Source organism: Amblyomma maculatum, chromosome 5 (assembly GCF_055883805.1).
Source record: "Amblyomma maculatum isolate TAMU_Amacu chromosome 5, ASM5588380v1, whole genome shotgun sequence".
Taxonomy (NCBI): domain Eukaryota; kingdom Metazoa; phylum Arthropoda; class Arachnida; order Ixodida; family Ixodidae; genus Amblyomma; species Amblyomma maculatum.
The window spans coordinates 129135652-129142042 of NC_139348.1; the positions used below are offsets into that span (position 1 = coordinate 129135652).

The 6391-nt window shown below is 41.0% G+C and overlaps 1 protein-coding gene across 4 annotated transcripts in view; it reads right to left on the reverse strand.

Annotated features, from left to right (window-relative positions):
- The window catches only part of LOC146189526 (uncharacterized), a 62827-nt gene extending 57191 nt beyond the window's left edge, over positions 1-5636 (reverse strand). For all 4 annotated transcript variants that reach the window (XM_084603284.1, XM_084603283.1, XM_084603282.1 and 1 more), the window contains exons 1-2: positions 5537-5636; positions 5375-5442 (exon numbers count right to left, since the gene is read on the reverse strand). The gene's annotated coding sequence lies outside the window, so the exon portion shown is untranslated. The remainder of the gene's footprint in view (positions 1-5374; positions 5443-5536) is intronic.
- Between the last annotated feature and the right edge of the window lie 755 nt (positions 5637-6391).

Here is a 6391-nt window from a genome sequence, read left to right on the forward strand (position 1 = left end):
CTCTGAGCAGCGCAGCCTGTTCACCAGGGCCCGGGAGACAGCCCAGGCCAATGGTATCCTGGACTGCGGAAACCACCCACGCTATTCCGTTAAACAATTAAAGTTTACTCTCTCTCTCTCTCTGAAGAGGCTTCATCCTAGTAAGCTCCATTACCTGGGTTTGTAAAATATCTATGCAGTCTTTTACACATTAAAGGTGACCGCTCCTTGCCGCAATGTGGCTTGACCTTCTCAAGTAGACGCCCGCCCTTAGTCACGTCTCGCGAGACAACCCTTTGTCATTATCTTAAATACGTTAATGAATATGGTAAACAACTGCTGGAAGCTGGAATTTTAACTAAAGCTTGAATAAGTAAAACAGCCATCGATAACAAACAATCCAAACACAAAAAGTATGCATGACGAGTCTGTTCAACGTATATATATTAAGGATTGAGATTTTAGTGAAGAGGTAATTGTCGACTCTTACGTTGAAGTGTAGCAGAACCTTCAAGTCTGATGTGAAGAACTCGTGTTTTGTGTGCAACGCATAAATGTAGACAAGGTAATGACAAAGTACTGGGGGTCAATTTAATTTAATTATCATGACCATGGAGGCATAGAGGAGGTACATATTTAAACGAGCGAGTGCAACTTTTTTTTTTTTCGGGGCGGAAACCAAGGGACCAAATATAACGTTTGTAATAAAAAAGATTATTTCAGTCCAACTCCTAAAAAAAGTGAAAATCTGCATTTTCCTGTAGAGCGACACGAGCTGTTTGTTCTTCTAATGATCCTGACAGAACTTACGATGAGCTTTCAGAATAAAGTACTAATTGACATGCTTCTGATTGTACTGCTATTTCTTTTGTAGAGTGGTACAGCAGCAATGAATTTTTGCTTTCGGTCGTCGCCATTATTTTATACGTTGTTGTCTACGCGCAGAACATAGAACGCGAATGAATCGACAAAGTATTTTGCGCATTTCAAAAAGTTATTTCGAAACGACTTAAGTACTGCGTTACATACATTACATGCGTGCAGTGTTTCAGGGCAAAAAGGAAGGAACCACTTTTATATAGCTGCAGAGCTTGAAACAACGGTTGTTTTCTGCTGCCAAAGCTTTTATAGGATTTCTTTAGAAACAAAGCCTGCTTTCTACCCTCGATTCAAGTGCACCGCTCGTAGGACCTCGAATACTTTTGGAATAATTTAAGGGCCGCGAAGCCCGGCTGGGAGTAGCAGTCGAATGATTTTTTATATTCTGCCGCCTTCTGCGATAACCAAGTAACCATTGAGCAATTGATTGTGACTAAGTAAAGATGACCGGCAAAAGAATGGAGAAAAAAAAGAATCTTCACAATTAGGAAAGATGTGATAACACGACTTTACTAAAGAGAAGTGAGAGAAAGAACAGAACATGCTTGTTGTCCTATGGCGCGGGTGGTTGTTGCGTGAGTGAAGAAATGGTCAACCCAAATGTGGGTGCTCAAAGAAAAGATGAGAGTGTAGCTAAATTGACGATGCTTTATAACAGACGTAAATCAATGAGCCACCAATGTGTGTTTTTAGGACGGACTACCGAGGTATTGAGTGAAACAAGGCTCTAACAAAATTCCTTGCTTATGCAATAAAGAAATGCATATTAGTCAAATGAACATATTATTTTTGGATTGAAACTTACGTGCGATATTATCACCTCAGGTAACAAATAATCATAAGTACGAGTCATTATATACCAGCAAGAATAGAATACATTTATTATTGATAACCTATCAGCCTATTCAAATGTATATTACACGCGCCGACTTCTCGGTGTTTAGAGCACTCCACAAATAATCAAATCTCTCTTTGGTGGCGGCGAAAATGCAGACGCCCGTGAATAGCGCAATATCATTGCAAGCTAAAAAATACAAGAGTTAAAAACTTTGCGGCACGCTCCACTGCGGCGTCATCCTGGGTTGAGTCTTCTGCGAATCTTGAGCCTTTTAAACGAGACCAAATTATAAAACATCCGTGCTACACACGCACTACCCTAAATAACGCAGTATGCACGTAATCAAAGTTCATAGAGTGTACATACGGAGAAACTAGACAGTGTAGTCTGAGTTCCTTTTGGTATGCAAATTTTTAGCACTCACATGGCAGTAGACATGACGTAGCTTGGGCAACATGAATTTCTCGCCTGTTACCAGAATCCTGGCACACGGAAGTTAACAGCAATCGCTACGTTTAGTCATAACGAAAACGTATTTCCGTCAAGAAGAAATCTCACTCTGCCAATATGTTTGGCACTAGTGCACATATGCTTCTTAAAGTCAAACGGCAGTAACATTACTGTTGGTACAAGTCATGCTTAAGATTTTACCTGCAGCCAGGCTCAAGGTCCAATCACTATGAGTTTTCTTCTTAAGCATATATTTCTGAACGTCCGACCTTCATAGTCTAATCGCAGCAAAATTTGTGTTTACCTATTTCGGGGCAGACATTTGGCCAGCAGGGAACCTCAAGGTCCGAACCAACATGAGTTCTATGCTGAAACATCATTATCAAGGCCGAAACGCCCAAGTCTTACCAGAGTAACATCAATGTTGAGCCATGCAACGCCGCGCATTCAGCCTTCTCCCAATCCTAGTGTCAAATGTGCGAAGAAAGGTTTGTTACTTATAGACGGGTTGTATGTCGTAAATACCGCATCCTTTCGCAAATTAGTTGGTGCTGCCAGCAAGGGTTATCAATTTATATTTATAAATTTTATTAATTTTTCAGGTAAACTAAGTAAGGTGCGTATTGCGGAAGCAAGAAAACCGAACGATTCTGGTGAGATTTAAAAAGTTTATTCCCGCAATCCACTCGGACTATGCCACATCCTTTCGTGAATAGTTTCGAGTCTTGCCAGGTGGTGCACTTTGTAGGGGCCTTAAATTCACGATGAATAGCTCGCAACGATATGAACTATGAAAAAATATTCAGCTAAGATTCAGTTTACCTCTACAGGAAAGGAATCGGCTTGATGAGCCTTGTATCACCAAGAAATTCATGCAGTGTCGGTGAAAGGGTATTTTTCTCGAGTAGATTATTAAGCTCTGTTTTAAAAAATTAGTTCTGCGTCGTCATGTTTGCCTGCATGCCGCGCCTTGGCATCCGCACAGTTCTGTTAAACGTTATCATATCGGCTAGCACAAACTACAAAATATTATATTTCGACCAAGGGCAGTGTATATGCTAATGGGCAATATTGATCGCTCATTCCCCCGGACAGTAAAAGATCGCCCACCTATTTATCCCGTTCAGAAGATGACGGGCAATAATTGGTTCAAAGGTGAAGTGGCTGCAATGCACACATTGCCATGAAATACTGAAATAAACATATGGGCTCCTCCTCTGCCTGCGTAGCTTAGCAGCTAGAACTTTGCATTGCAATATTAGAATATCCAAAATGGAATACAACAAAGCAGTATAGGTGATTTCGCGGGTCAGCCAGAATAGAACAGTAAGAGCTCATTTGAAACCATAACTTCACCTAGCTGATTTAATTACTATACGGAAGCATATAGCTTGGGGGAATGAATTGTTTCACACTCCTGCTATTGGAAATGCGATTATTTTTTTAGTGCCTGGGCTTCTTAAAATAACGTCTGCGATTTAATTTTCTGGTGAGGTGCGCAGAAGATTAAAATATATCACTCGAAAGCACTCACACATTGACCAGAGCCATGAAACAATCTTGTTGGCGCGTGAATACTAATTGTCCCCGGAAAGCGTGACGTCATATTCCACGTGTCCTAACACGATACTTCAAGAAGGGCTATTACTTGTTGTCGAATTTGGTTAAGCCTCGAATAATTTTAGTGCTTAAAGCACTGCATAAGGTGATAAAACGAAATCAATATTATTGTGGCTTGCTCAACAGGGCTTGAAAAAACAATATGAAAGCCAAGTGAGTTCTAAGAAAATACCTTGTGACAAGAGACTGGGGAACGGCGTAGCTAAAGGCAAACCTATCTTCCGTGCCTGCTTACTCTGACATACTATGACACTGCGCATTGCTCACTGTTGTCATCATCGACTTCAATCGGTTTGCAAAAAGGTTTCCACGTCCTACTCGGTTCCGGTAAATCAAACCGTAAAATATTTCCTAAACTCACTTATATCCTTAAAATAGCGTGGTTTCAGGCTAGTTAGTGGGGGATCGTAAGAATCAAAACAACCTGTGCTGTCACCTTTCCTCTGCCATGTTGTTTCTGCGGTCTTATTGTTACATTGATCTTCCCCTCTCACAAAAACTTGTCAATTCGACGTCCAAAATTCTGGCTCTCCCTGTACTAGGGGCTAAAAACATGCCGTCTAATCTTGCTTTAACATAATCATATTCGAATGTTTCCTGTCCCCTTTTATCTACGCACACTTGCAGTGGACCCTAATGCCATAAACCAGCAAACATCACCTGCACCTTAATTCAACTCAGTTTCCGCCTTGGAATGAAACTCCTAGTTAAACAGGTACCTGTGGCGAATGCTTCAGCCGAGACGTAGACAAGCCCTGATTTAGAAACTTTCGCTATATTAAAGAGATTCCGCTTCAACCGGATTTATTTGGTTTCTCATTTTCTCTTTATTAGTGGTACATGTCGTCTTAAATATTGTATTACTGACGGAAGATTATTACTAAATTTTATTGAAAATTGTAATACCAGAACGCGATCGTCTACAAAGGACCTGGGCATTTATAAACTATTTGCTATCCGTGTTTAATGAACCCTGCCCTATATATAGATTTAAAAAGCTCGAATGCCGGAAACACGACATTTTAAGAAGAGAAAAATTCATCTGCATTATGCACTCTGATCCACACATATCTATATACAGCGGTAAGGAATATCTCTATGCAACCGTAAGAAACGATGAGGGAGCCTTTTAAAACTCTATATAGACCCCTCAGCTGGTTCCGGTACACTTTAGACGTGCTTCCTGTAGACTACTTTCTTGCAATATGTTCACGCTGTCGTCGTTGCTATGCCTTTGATCGTGATGCTATCAATTTGTGCGTTTCTATTCCCGCGATATTACTGGATTGACGGGCGAGGTTGTGTACAAATAATTTGCCCTAAAGTAGCTAAAGAAAAATATACGATCTCATGAACGCTCCTCTAATATTGATATTTCTAAATAAAGATGACACAGAAAAAAGGAATGCAGTTAAATTTCAATCCAGAGCATTTTGAATAAACTACCCTAGAATTAGGTAGCAGCGGTTGAAGAGGGAAAGCTGTGTTCCCTGAGCGCTTGGGCTAAAAGTAGTATCTCGCGACAAATAAATTTAAACTGGCTCAGTCGAAGTTTGGTGGGTTCCGTTCCAGTCCCTAAACGGCGTGCTAGAAAACAAAAGCACTCACCGGACGCAGACGACAAACTTGTGTATGTGTTTGACGAGGAAATAATGGACAATGTGACTTCTGGCTTTCTAAAACAGTGTTAACATACTACACATGTAAGCGGGCATCACCCAAGGTTCACTCAGAATCGAGTAGCAGAGAAGCAAACGAAAATCTAAATACCTTTAGTGTAACAGATGCATTTCTCTCGCTACTATAAAGATAGGTGAAACTGCCGCCAGTGTCTCATTAATATAGAAGTATACTCTCGCACCGAAAAATGCTAACACCAGCAGCATATGTTCTCAGATATGCCTTACGAACACATGTTGACGTGCTTCACAAAAAGGTGATTCATATCCACAACCCATCAATTCCAAACTACCAGGGGAAGGAAAGAAAAGAAGCGGAAAGAAGCTTTCTTTCTGTAAGATAGTATGTCGTCATAGTTTTTCTAGCTTTAAATGTCGAAAGTAAACGAAATACAGCATTAGGACATTGCAAAATGTATTCTCACTGCATAAGCCAGATGCTTTTAGTAGAGAAGTGGAAGATTCAGTTTAATTGGGAGAGCTAAGTGACTTGCTTCTGACTTGAAGTAAGCCCAGGTAAAGCTTTCGGCGTGCGTAAAAGCGCGATTTTACTTCAATTGTACTCGAGCTGACGTGGTAAGAAAAACAATCGGAGAACCGCGACGATATTGTCGTATAATAAAATAGCCAAAGCCCAAGGCATCGTTCTTCCCCTTTAGCGCTACCATACGACGCAGGCACCTAACACAAAGAAAAACGCACAGAGACGAGACACAAATGCATCCACACACACATATATATGTGCGCTCATAGCGCGCTTGAGCGCGAGCTAAGCAAAGTATATTCTCAGATGGTCATCGAAGCCAGGCAAAAATTCGTTGTGGCAGGCTGGCTTCCACAATAACAATAACCCCAGGCAGCACATGTGATCGGCTCGACATTGGAAATTGATTGGTGGCGCATGGTCCGGCAGTGGCCTGGTGTTGTCAGTGCACTACCAATAATG